Genomic DNA, 14,349 nt, shown 5'->3' on the forward strand with positions numbered 1-14,349 from the left:
TATAATTATATATGTGTACATATATATGTATTAGGTATGTGTATGCATGTATATGTATATATAATTATTGTGTGTATATATATATTAGGTATGTGTATGCATGTGTATGTATATATACATAAAATTATATGTTTGTATTATATATATATATATAATTTCCTATTACTTGAAGCTAGCAGTAGGATTTGCTTTGATCAACTGTTACATCCTTTTTCTACCATTTTCCCTTCTGTCCTGTAAATATTTTCATTTCTTCTACAAACTCTTAGAAACTTTACCAGTGTAATGTTCATCATTGCAGGACCTGCACCTGTTTATTTCTGTTCTTGTGACTGAAGTTGTGAGAGACCATAGCTTATGGATAAGTAACAGTTTCAGTTTTGCAATGCTTTATCTATAAGCAACAGGCAACCATTCATGAGAAAGGAAGTTTAACACTTGTAGGTAAAAAAACCACTACTCAGATACCAGGAAAATGCCTGTTGACTGAAGTACTTATTTTTTTTCTTCTTTTTTACAAATGTCTGTAATCAGATTAGCATTTAGGTCACAACCCAAAGACTTTACATTGATTAGACTTATAAAAAGCAAGTTATTCCTCATGTATCAGCTCCATAGTCTTCTTTCCCATAGAGCAAAATTTTCTACTTTCTGTGAGTATCATTTAGCCACATGGATGATGTTTTCTTACGTAAATGAGCACTAGTTAAATCAAATATAGGTTTCAATAATTTTCCTCAAAATTTCTTGCACATAAAAATATGTGTATACATTAATTATATATGTATGCAGAGATAAATTGTAGTTTTTTACCATAATTCAAACTGTAAGCTTTAAGAATAATTTTTCATTCTCTATAGAATTTATAAAGCATAATGACTTTGGTGTTTCACCACTTCCTCTTTCGGTAGACTATCCTTTTACAAAGGAAAAAAAAATGTGGTTAGAGGCGAGAGCTGACAGACCCCATAGCTCTTTGAGGTGCAGTAGCTTAACTCAACTATTTAACAGCTTAACAAGCATCTGTACATAAGACATAGAGGTAAGAAAGTATTATATGCTATTTTTCATTTCATTACTTGGATTGCTATTTATATAATAATTTAAATGCTGGCCAGATTACAAAGTAGATTTGATACTCCTTTCAAGTAAGCAGTTTTATTTTAAATGAAAATGTATAATAAACTGACTAAATTCTAAGTTCGTACACAAGCTTGTAAAAAAGGTGGAAAATTTTAAAGTTCCTGTTGAGTTCAAAATTATTTTGCCTGCAAAAAAAGGTTCTCTCTTTTTTTGTTTCACACTAAAATTTAGTGCTGAAAGAAATTTTCATTAAAAATAAACTTTGAGAAACTTTCTTCTTCCCCCAGCCTCAATTTATTCCTAACATTCGTAAATTCTCCCACATATGATCTTATGTTTATTTTGCATATATTAGATGTGCACCTTCCAGAAAATTATATACTTGCATTTATTTTTATCCAGTCTGAAAATATATTGTATTATTTAAAATGTGACATTTCAGTGTTATTTTTATATAATCCCATTATGATGATATTTAAATACTTCAGAAAAAATAATTTGTAGCCTAGACAGTATGATTTAAAAATATAAATAAGTAAATATAATGTTAGAAATTGTGTTCTTAATGAGATTAATTTGCATTATATATGCTTACAAGTAGAGCGTACTTGTAAACTAAAACAAAGTACTAAAACAAAGACCATGTCTTTAGATTTTTAATTAGGGATTAAACTGAGCTGAAACTGATTTCATTAGTGACACTCTGAAATAATCTGAAAAAAAACATTTTTTCTTTTTGGTACCAATCTAGAGTAATACTTATACATATTAAATATTCAATACAATTATATGCATAATATAATACTTTTTAAATGTTCCTTTTAAAAGCAGTAGGCTTATATTTTGGCTAAAACATCACAGAGTATTTCATTTAATATATATATATTTTTAATTGCACTGAGTGGAACTCCTGTTTGGTCATGTATATGGAGTTCGGATAGTTTGCTTTAAGCATTTTCATAACGAACCCATTTTGAGAAGGTGACACATCACACGTTTGCTGTGGGAGGTTTGATAAGATAAATAATATAAATAAGTTAATATATTTAAATTCTTATTTAATTTTGAATTTTTTTAATCAAAATGATCTCATGGTTTTTAAAAAAGAAAGTCATGGTTTCTTAAAAAAAGACAATTTTTCTGTCAATTAATAGATTTAGTTTTTACCATTTTTGTGAACAGAATTGGTGTCCTACTAGCTCTATTACATTACCTGGTTTCTAGTTGTTTTTGCTTAACTATAATTATGTGACCTACTAAAACAATAGTTGCTGCCTTTTGATTTTAGGGAGAAGGAAAGCTGAAACCAACTGTTAGTGCCATAAATTCAGGAAATAAACTGTCGGCTCAAATTTTGCATCCTTAACTCAATCAGAATTTTAAAATTAAGTTTCTGCAGCACTCGGTTGTATTATTTGCAGAAATATTATTTTTAATGCACACCCCCCCCCCCCCCCGCCTTTTCATGTTGGACATATTTTCGATGTTCAGGTTTTTAAGAATGAGATACTTTGATATCATGAACTCTTAAGTGTTGTGGGTGTGATAAGTTTGGTATTATGCTGAATAACTGATAATAAGGAGAAAAGATAGCCTGAGGAAATTAGAAACTAAAATGAGCACCGCTGTTACTCAAAATAGTGAATGAAGGCCAAAGCAGTAGAGAAAATTCTATCTTGCTTCAAAATAGATTTCGTTATTGTTGTTGAAATTATTGAATTCTCTGAGTGATCAGCCTCTAGATTATGGACAATAAGTTTAGGATTTTTTCAGTCTTTGAGAAAATTCAGTTTTCAGCCAGCTAGTTCTGGCTAAGTTGCTTTGTGTTGTGCAAAATACAAAGTCTTGAAGGCAAAATTCTTGTCGTTATTAGAACAGCGGAAAACTTTGCAAAATATTTTATTTCACATCCTTTCATAAAAGAAAACAGAGTCTTTCTGCAAATTCAAAATGTTTAAGCAAAGTTTAATATATTATTCTAAATAGTTTATTGCTGGGAAATATATATTTTGACATATGCTTTAGTGTGTTTCATTTACATTACATTCACATAATTATCTGACAAAAAGTTTTCATTGAATGTAATAAAAGTTGAAACTGTGTGACTACAGTGCAGCATTGCAAAATTTTATCAGTGTTTTAATAACGGTTGTGTTTTTTAACGTTTGGGTGATCTCGCTGGAGCATCTATCAGACTTATAGCTGGTGTTTAGTCAGTTAATCTTGCTAGCTAAGTGGCTGTCTCCTTCCTTTTTCACGGTATAACCCTCTACAAGTTGTCTGTTTATGGAAGAGATCAAATTGTTCTTAGAAGTGGTCTAACCCACACTGAAAAATATTTTATTATTCAAATAATATTTTCACTTGGAAGCAACAATGTTATTTATTTTTTACATAAATGACTGGACTTCCAAAGAATTTTTGACACATTCTTTTTTGCATTTTCCAATTCTTCCGCCATTTTCCTATTAGCTAGAATAAAGAGAAGAAAGTTTGTTGCCTGAAAGAAAGCTACTGGGTAGGGTACAAACTAAGAAAGACGGCATGTTCTAATTCAAAATCCTTTAAATCTGGATAATGTCAGTCTTCTAGCCGTATAACACAAATTTGTGTCCCTCTATATCTCCTTATTTTTAATGAAAGTGATTTTCAGTTGTGATAATGTAGTGCTGTCATATTAAAATTTACCTTTTTTAAATGTGCCAAATAAATGGAGAAAACTGTTGACAAAGATATATTTTGTAGTAGAACATGGGTCATAAGATAGAATATGTATCTTATTTTCATGCAAGGAGTAATTTTTGCAAATATGAAGAATAAGGAGAAGTCCTTCTACATTTCTGAACATTTTCATTGGGAAAGACAAATGCAATTCAATTTACACATCTGCATTGTAGAAAATAAAAACACTTTATTTTTAAATTTTTGAAATATTTTTAATCTTTTAAATATAAATGAAATGTATCTGAAAATTCACGTCATTTTCAATATTTCCCTGACATTGTTTCTTATTATTTCACGTGACTCATAAATTCAATATTTTCCAAATCCCTTCCACGTTTGTTATTCCATCATTCTGTACATGTAGAGAAAATGGTCTTAATTTTTCTTCTAATTTTTTGTTAATTTCAATATCATTGACGAAATGACTAGATTTGAGGTTTTTAATCCAAATTTAAAAAATGGGATTAAAACCACTAATTATGCTAGAACCACATATAGTGAATCAGAAATTAAGCTAGTCAATTGGTATTGCTCCATAAACTGGTAGAAAATGTCACACATAGTTATTATTCTGTTTTATCAATGTTCTTCCCATTTTAGAAATAAATAAAAATTACAGTAAGAACTTGAAAAATATCACAGTTTTCTCTGATACTGAAAAAAATAAATTAGAATTTTTCCTTTAGGCATGCCTTAATTCAATTTATTTTATTTTACGTAAGAAAACACGTTTTAAGCAGGCTGCTTTTATTCTCTTCCTGTGTTGGTGAACAGATCTGAATCCGAGGAGGGGCGAAGACTTTCTCTAGGCAATTAGTTTGCCTTCTGAGTAAATAAAATCACTTATCTGATGACAGTGTATTTTAATGCTCATCAGGAATTCTTGTTATAATTCATTTACTTTATTTTTTTTAATTTGGAAAGAATTTCAAACTTAGATAAAGTTCTAAAAATAAAACAAATGCAACGAACACCTGAATATCCAAACTCAGAATAGAATAGTTACATTTTACCCCATTTGCTTTGTCATCTGCTCTCATTCTCTCTTTTGCTCTATCTCTCTCTCCCCATAATTTTCTTTTTCTGAACCTCTTGAGGGTAAGTTACATATACCAGAGCTCTCTACTTCAGTGTGTATTTCCTAAGAATAGAGATAGTCTCTTGCATAATCTCCCAGATAGCTATCGTTATGTACTTTACGGATTTACATTGACACAATATTTTATTTAGTAATTCCTATACTCCAATTTTACAGTTTATCCTCTGAAGTCCTTGATAATATTTTTCTCCTCCAGATAAAGATCAAGTCTAGGGTCAAGTATTACATTTAGTTGTCATCTCTCTTTAGTCCCCTTTAACCTGGAACATTCCCACAACATTTCTTTTGTCTTGTATGAAATTGACAATTTTAAAGAATACAGTATGTACACCATCTCTTCTGTTTTTACTAGAACATTCCTTATTTGGGGTTTGTCTGCTATTTTCTTATGATTAGATTGTGGCTGGGCATGACATAGGTGGTGCTGTGTCCTCAGGCTATTGAATCTAGAGACACATAATGCTCATCTGTGGTCCACACTGGTGCTGTTGATTTTGGTCACTCAGTCAAGGTATTGCCCAATTTCTCTATAGTAAAATGCCTGCTTCTAACCAAAAATTTCCCTTCAGATTCAGCATTCGTTGACATTCTTGTCTGATGCTATCTTCACTATAATGGCTACAAAAAGATGATTTTCCAACAGTAACATTCCTTCCACATCTATCCCCACATTGGTCTTCAGCATGCAAAGAACTCCCCTCCCCTCTAGCAATTTAATTATTTATTTGCTTATCTATCTACTTGTTATTGGTCTGGACTCAAGAATTTCTCTGTTTTCAATGGTTTGTCATAGATTACTGCCTGGTCATTCTGTGATCGGATTATCCACATTTGGCCAGTGGAGACCCTTCAAGCTGATTTCTATGTCCTTGTGGCATGCTACCAATATTCTTTTTTTATGCGCACTTCCTTATAAGATGTTCCAGGCTATTTTGCACCTATCCTGCCCTTCCGTTCGAATCATTCATTTCTGAGGAGCCCTGAGTTTTAGTGGGGAATAATAGTAAAGATCAAGATCATACACTAGGCCTACTCACTGCCACTGGGGTGTTTTTGCTTCTGGACTCTTTTGGCAGGATTATAAGAATGCATATACGCATATACAGTTACAGACATGAGCAGACAAATATGCATGCACAGATGTGTATACATGCATGCATACAAACATTTACAAACATATGTTGATAAACTTGCACACACATAAGTATATATTTTGGAAATCGTGAGTTTACTCTAATACCTTCAGCCCCAACCCATCCCCACAGAGTTCTTTCTTGTCTTCTATTATTCCATTTTTATATGCCCCTACTTCCGCAAAGTGAGCTCTAGCTCCTAACAATACAAACATATTTTATTCATTTGCTCAATCCTATATAATACATCTAAAGTAGTTTCACAATTTCTCCATCCAACCCACCACAATAAACAAGCTTACTGAAGAGTGAGCTTCTTCTCTTGTACTTCTTCCCATAACCAAACTACACCAAATACTGTATTCATGTATTAAATGGATGACTCTTTCTTCCTTCTTTTTTCCTTCCTTCCCTCCATCTCCCTTTCCATCCTTCTTTCTTTTCTTCCTTTCTCTCTCTCCCTCTCTTCCTTTTTTTCCATTCAGGGTAATTATAGTCATATTCAAACACAGTTAGGCTCATTTGCTTTTATTTGTTTTCAGTTTTAAGGATTTTCCCTTTTTTGTTCTTATTGTTTTAATTTTATCTTTTTGCATTTTTTAATCCTTTTTACCCCTGAACTATGAGATCGAGTGCCAACTTCCAAAACCAATTCTATTAAACAAACCTGATACATCTTAATTCAAACATTATTGATACAGTTTAGAAATACCTATTTGTATTATTGGTTGAACTTTTACCTTCCTTTGTACTTTTCAATGCTATTCAGCCTATACTTAGTCTGAAGTCACCTAATCCTTCTGTTTTTTTTTTAGTGACAATTTCAGAAAGAAGAGTAGATATCTGTGTTCATACCGGTACTTGATAAACTTTATGAATTTGTCAATCTAGAATTGTTGTTCTAAAGTTAAATGTGTGTGTGTGTGTACATATGTGTGTGTGTGTGTGTGTGTGTGTGTATCATCATATTTACAGAAAAAAGTTAAAGTAAGCAAGGAAGGAAGCAATCATGAATTTGTGCACCCCATACTCTGGAAAAAATTTCTCTTCCTTTTCCATGAGTGATTTTAGAATGTTTCTGCCCCCAGAACTCCCCCGTATTCTAGTCCAGTACTTACAAAAATAAATATGCCCTAGTACTTTGGGTAGGAAGAGAAAGTGGGTTGGTGTCAAGAGATTCATATTCAAATTCTATTCTCTAGGTACTCTCTGTGATTTTGGATAAGTTACTTCTCTCCCTTTCTAGACACTTTAAATAAAATATCTATACCTCTTTAACTTTCTGCCAAACTCTGGCCCATACCTCCAGCTAATTACTTAACACCTTCACTCAAATATTGGCAGAAATCTCGAACTCAATATGCCCAAAATAAAAACGTTCATGTCTTATCCCTCTTCCTGCTTCATTCAGTTCCAATCTTCTTTGGTCAATAAAGAACACCATCTTGTACCCAGCTGAACAGGCAAAAAGTAACCTTGATTTCTTTCTTCTCTTCACCTACATCCCAACTGTCAGCAAGCCAGCCTGCTCTATTTTCAAAATACATCCCAACACTTTCCAGGCTCAGCCTTCCACTGTCCTGACACAGTCATCTCTGTTATGGACAGCTCCGTTCTGGCTGTGCATAAATAAGAGGTCTCTTTTTCTACTCTTGCACCCTTAACATGACCTTTAAAATATATAAATCAGGTCATGTAACTTTCCTGCTCAAATTCTTCAGTGGCTTCCCATTTCAATTAGGGTAAGATCAAAATGCATCACTATGACTTTTACGATTTGGCCTCTGCCTGCATTTCCTCACTCATTCCCTACTTCTAACCCTTCATTTACTAGGCTCTGGCTCATACTTTTATCCCCAGAATATCCTACTCTCATTGTTAACTCAGGGACTTTGTGGACACCCTGTCTTCTCCCTGGTGAGGTGCTCTATCCCCCCATTCCCTCTCTGTGACATGATCTTTTACTTTTTTCAGGTCTCTGCTGAAGCATCCTGCCAAAGATACGTCTTCCATGACCAACTACGTACTTAAGGGTCGTGACCCTCAAACCAGTCACTCTCGATCCTCTTATCCCCTTTCAACTGTTTTGAAAGCACTTATAACTACATAAACTTTCCATATTTATTTGTTTACTCACTCATTCATTGTATGTTCCTCCCACTAGGATACAAGTTCCCTGAGGCCAGGGATTTGGTCTGTTTTGTTCATTGCTACGTCCTCAGTGCCTAGAACAGTGCATGAAACATGGGAGGTGATCAACGCATAAGTGATGATTAAGTGAGAGACCCCAACATCTCTGAGCTTCTTATTCAAATGTAACAACTGTAATAAAAATAACACTCATCTCCTAAGGCTGTCTTGAGGAGCAGGTGGTTGCAGTAGTGTTCTAAACTGCCAGGGGTCAGGTGCAGATACTGATGGCAACAGTGAATCATAGGAACTGAAACAAAAAAGCAGTCTCTGGAGACAACAAACAGACCAAGAAGTTCTCTCTCTATTTTTTTTTTTCCTGTTTTGGCTCTTTGCTACTACAGTAAAAAGAGACAGAGGCCCAGCTCTCATTATCTCTTGGAACTCTGGGAAGGGGGTACAGTCTCTCTGCCTGGCTTGACCCATGACCTTTGCACTTATTCTGCCCCTTCCCTGACCACTAAGATACATATGTCCCCACTCTTCTTTTCCATCTGGGTTCTCTGATCTCCTCAAGTGCAGGTGGATGAGCAAGGTTCTTCCAGAATCCTCTCCCAGTTAATACTCTGCGTGGGCTGTCTCCTTGCCTATGTATACACTCCACAAATTATTTTCCAATTATTATCCACATACTTCCTGGTTCTATTTTTCATCTTAGTGTGGATTACGAAACTACTTGAAGAAAACTGCTTTTCCTGTACATCCAAAATAATGGGTTCAATGTCGTAAATATGACTTGTCTTTGGAAATTATTAGGCTCTAAATAATAACAATAATGATTATGGTAATAATAGCTTTACAATTAGATCTAAAATGTACCAACACGTCAGGTGCTTTCATCTGTAACTAGCTTAATATTCTCCCCAAACTTGTGAAATAAGCACTATTATTCCTGTTTTATAGATTTATGAAAATAAAACAGAGGTTCAAAGAGGTAGGTCCTTGATAAAGATTGCAAAATTGATCCTAGAGTGTCTGTCTCTAAATCAATTCTTCATTACATTATCATACTCTCTTCACTACTTATTGAAAAACAAGATAAGAAAAGCCATGATTTAGACACAATTGAAAATATAGAGATTTTATCATGCAGTCCCTGTCTCAGAAAACTTACAATCTAGTAGGGAAAAATGTAAAGAAATGGACTTTTATCTACAATATGAATGATACAGGTGTTACATAAGAGATTGAAATAATTGAGAGCTGTGCTCCTGACTGCAGCAGAAACGCTTCCTGGAAGAGGCAGCTTTATCTGAACCATCAAAATGATCAGGTGAAGAAGAGTTGGAATAATACATTTGCAAAAATTTCAGTAAAATGTCAAACATATGAAAAAAAAGAATTTATTATTGAAGCCCATTTTTTTCCCTTTTCTATAGTCCTGCCATAGGAGGTATTATTAGGGACCCTGACTTTGTGGCTATTCTCAGAGAGTGGGTTATGTGAAGACAGAATTTTAACTCTTGCAAGAAGCTTCTGTGATTTTGAAATGACTTTATTCATATATTCCTGTACCAAGCACTGTGTGTCAGGCACTACTCTAGGTGCTGGGAAAAAAGTGACAGACAAGACCAAGTTTCTACCTTCAAGGGGCTTTTGGCCTCCTGGGAAGAGACCATGAGTAAACAAGTACACAAATACAATTTTTTTTGTACGCTTTATGGCAGGGCCACATTTCATAATTTTTCCATGTGAGTATCCCATTATTGCAGCACCATTTGCTCATTTTTTTGCTTGTTTGTTTTGCTTATTTGTTTGTTTTTTTGGAAGTGCATGGACCCAGAATTGAACCCAGCTCTCCTGCATGGCAGGCGAGAATTCTACCACTGAACCACCCTTGGACCTCCTAATAACAAATACAATTTTAAAAGGGGAATTGCTGATGGTGGTAAATGGTATAGAGACAGTTCATCAGAGTAAGCAGATACACAGACAGCAGTGGAGGCTTCTTTAGACACTTAGCCTTCTGAGGTGGCCTCTCTTAAAGGGGAACATTCAAGAGAAGACAAATAAGAAGATGTAGAGAGCATCACACAAAGGTCTCTGGGAAAGCTGGCCCAGGAAGACTGATCAGCAAGTACAAAGGCAGGAATGAATTTGGCATATTTGAGAAGAAAGAAAGAGTTTGGGACTCACAGGGGGTAGACATGAAGCTAAGGAGCAGTGATTGAGAAAGGGCCATGTCATCACAGAAGTTGTAGGCCAAGAAAGGAGCTATACAATGAGCAAACATTTTTTAAAGGCATGCATATGCATGTATTGGAGAAGCCAGTGACGTAAATGACCCATTATCTATACTTTACACAAGACAGGAAAAACTATTTTTTTTGAAATAGAGCAGGAATTTTTTGCCATAGGCTAAAACTCTCTTAGGAGGTAAAAGATTACATTTAGATGAATTTCAGATAAACCAAGTTTACTTTCGTGTTTATTTGCTTGCCTTTTCATTTCCGTACTGGATGCAGGTTTGATAAAAGTGAAACGTGCCCAAATGTTATTTAAATTTGTAAATTTATGATTTTCAGCAAAATTACGGTGCAATAGTAGTTGAGTGTAACCTCCATAATCTTGGCCATTTGAAAATATGTATGTCAGGTAGTTCAGTCAGCATGAACCTTGGTTTCTGCATGTATATAAAGGAGAAAAGGCTCGAGAAAGGACTGTTGTCTAGCATTAAAAAACCACAGCTGTTCCCTTGTTTATTTTTCCCAAATCCTAGTACTAATGACTGTAGGTCCTTTTTTTGACATCAACCTGCCCCTCCTTTTTGTAGGAGTAAGTTCCCCTTCCATTTTCCTCAATAATTATAAATTTCCTATGGTTTATTTTTGTTGTCCCAGGAGATCTAAATGAATCAAATTATTACTTACGAATGTCAGAGTTAGTTGGGACATTCTTTGCGGCTTGGGGGGCAAGGAGGATTGGAGGGAGTGGGGAAAAGTCATATTTAGGGAATGAATATAGAATAGCTAACTGAAAAAAGACATATTCTTTTATTATTGAGTAAAAAGAGCCAAAATCTATTAGTTAAGGACCACAAAAACAAATAGCCTTCCCCCCTACTTGAAGGACTTAGCCACAATTATTATGGATTCTTCTATTATGGGTTTAGTTTAAGAACTGACAATGAAAATACAAGCTGGCCGCAAGCTGAGTATGTGCTGAAGGGTAGAGAGGAGGAAGGCAATGGGTGAACTGGAGAGGAACCACAGTCACGATTTCTCCAATGCAGGCAGAGGTGATGGTGCAGAAAACAGAAGCTGATTTTTTAATAGAAAACCATTGTGCTACTGATATTGGGGAAGTGCAGAGGGGCACAGATGATTTACGTTTTAAGCGGTATATTCATCCTATTATGTAAATTCGGGGGCATGATAAGCACCATGCTATCAGATGAGTACAGAGTGTGATATGATGTGTGGTTTCAGAGTGCATATGTACGAGGAATAAATGTGTGAAAATGTGCAATGGGTGAGTATCAGAGGACATTCCTGAAATGTAAAGCCATTCTTTTACCTGGGCAGATTTACTGAGACGCGAACCACCTGAAAGCATGGAGGGATCAGGTTTTCTGTAATAAGAACCGCGCATGTTTGTTGACATGAACTAGTTCAGAAAAGGAACATAGGAAAGAGCCATGGGCTTGGGGCCTAGGTTAATTGGGGGCTGGTATTTGCCCTTGAGAAGTGAATGCTAAGGACGCATTCTCCAGCAATCTCTCTTCCTGCCTCATTTAACCCTGGCCCTCTTGGTGGTGACCATGAGGGTGGAAAAGAATCTCCTTTAAAAAGTGTAAATGTTCCTCTTTCTGTGGGTGATGTTATCATTCCTGTGGTCTGAGCATTTGTTACTAAATAACACTTAGGAGCACCAATTGTTATTTTCTCCTCTGGTTTAGAGTTCTGAGAATGTTCCTATGAAATTGGGAGATCCATTTACTGGGAGGTCGGAGTGAGGGTTGAGTAAGAAGAAGCTACTCCTGGAACCATCTCTAGACTTGTGTTACTTAAAAGGAGAAAGTAGAGAACCAAATTTTCCTTCCTGTGGCAACAGCGTTAACTGCTTTCAGAAAAGAATTTTCAACCTGTGCGGCCAAAGGAAGTGATTTCCATGCACCTCTGCATAATACACTCTGTTTAAAAAGTCGTAGGTGCCTTTGGCTTGACTTCGCTCATATTGGCTTTCCCATATTTTTCTAGTAAAGTGGATGGGGAAAGTTGGACAAAAGAAAGCTGTGGGAGAGGGATGCTTCTAAATTGTCTGTTTAACATACAATGGAACACCTTGCATTCTCTTTCAATTATATCTCATTTGTCCATGCAGAAACTATAAAGTGATCTGTCTCTTTTGCTATACTATCTTGTAAACACTAAAAAAAAAAAAAAAAGCTATAAGTTTCTGAAGTCACAACTTATTTTTTTAATTTATTTTATTTTTAACTGTGGGAAAATATACAATAACAAAGATCATGTTAGTTGTTTTAAGCTGACAATTTTTTGACATTAAGTACATTGACAGTACTGTGTAATTTTGCCACTATCTAGTTCTAGATTATTTTCATTATCCAAATCAAAATTCATACTCAATTTAATAATAATTCCCCATTCTTCCCTCCCCACACCTCTGACAATCACTATTGCATTTTCTGTCTCTATGAATTTGCTTCTTCTTTGGTACTTAATATAAGAGAAATCATACAATATTTGTCCCTCTGTGTCTGGTTTATAAGAGCAAGACTAAGACAAGGATGCACTCTGTTTCCACTGTTACTCAACATTGTACTGGAAGATCTAGCCAAGGCAACAAGGCAAGAGAAAGAATTAAAATGCTTCTAAATTGAAAAGGAAGAAGTAAAGTTATCCCTATTTGCAGATAACATGATCTTATATATAGAAAATCCAAAACACTCCACAAGAAAGTGTGGAGCTAATAACTAGAGCTAATAAAAAAATTGAGCAAATTGCCAATACAAGGTAAATACATAGAAGTTAATTAGGTTTCCATACACCAGTAGTGAACAATCTGAAAAAGAAATCAAGAAAACAATTCCATTTACAAAAGGATCTAAAAGAATAAAATGCCTTGGAATAAATTTAACCAAGAAGGCAAAATACTTGTTTATTAAAAACTAGAAAACATTGCTGAAAGAAATTCAAGAAGTCCTAAGTAAATGGAAAGACATCCCATGCTCATGGATGGGAAGATTTAATATTGTTAGGATGTCAATACTGTCTAAAGCTATTTAGAGATTCAACACAATCCCTACCAAAATTCCAGAAGCCTTTTTTCTTTTTTTACAGAAATGGAAAAGTTGAGCCTCAAATTCATATGGAATTGCAAGGAGCCCCAAGTAGCCTGAATCATCTTGAAGAACAAAGTTGAGGAACTCACAATTCTTGACTTCAAAACGTACTGGAAAACTGCATTAATTAAAACATTGTGGTACTGTCATAAAGATAGACATATAGATCAATGAAATAAAATGGAGAGATAAATCCACACATCTATGACCAGTTGATTTTTGGTGAGAGTGCAAATTCTACTCAATGGAGAAACAGTCTATTCAACAAAGGGTCTGAAGACAACTGGAAATCCACATGGAAAAGAAAGAATATGGGTCACTATTGCTCACCATATGCAGAAATTAATTCACAATGGATCAGCAACCTAAATGTATGGTCTAATGCTATAAAAGTAGATATCCGGAAATATTTTCAGGACCTTGTGGTAAGCAATGGATATTTAGATTTTAGATTACACCAAAAGCACAAGCAACAAAAGAAGAAGTAAGTAAACTGGACTTCAAAATTTTAAACTTTTGCACATCAAGGACATTATCAAGATAGGGAAAAAGAAGCCTTCAGTATGCGAGAAAATATTTGGAAATATCTGATAACGGTTTAATATCAAGAATATATAAAGAAATCCTACAACTCAACAACAAAAAAGATAACCCAATTTAAAAATGGGCCAAGGATTTGAATAGGCTTTCTTTCTCCAAAGAACATATTAAAATGGCCAACAAGTATATGAAAAGATGCTCAATATCGTCAGACATCAAAGAAATGCAAATTAAAACTACAATGAGATACCACTCACACCCACAAGTATGGCTATTAT

At 34.6% G+C, this 14,349-nt stretch overlaps 1 protein-coding gene across 3 annotated transcripts in view; it reads left to right on the forward strand.

The window, feature by feature from the left end:
- Positions 1-922: 922 nt before the first annotated feature.
- The window catches only part of MBNL1 (muscleblind like splicing regulator 1), a 203,386-nt gene continuing 189,959 nt past the window's right edge, over positions 923-14,349 (forward strand). The window contains exon 1 of one of the 3 annotated variants that reach the window (XM_077160822.1): positions 923-1,042. The gene's annotated coding sequence lies outside the window, so the exon portion shown is untranslated. The remainder of the gene's footprint in view (positions 1,043-14,349) is intronic. The other 2 variants (XM_077160811.1, XM_077160820.1) reach the window with 2 other exon arrangements.

This window comes from Tamandua tetradactyla, chromosome 5 (assembly GCF_023851605.1).
Source record: "Tamandua tetradactyla isolate mTamTet1 chromosome 5, mTamTet1.pri, whole genome shotgun sequence".
In the NCBI taxonomy this organism is placed as follows: domain Eukaryota; kingdom Metazoa; phylum Chordata; class Mammalia; order Pilosa; family Myrmecophagidae; genus Tamandua; species Tamandua tetradactyla.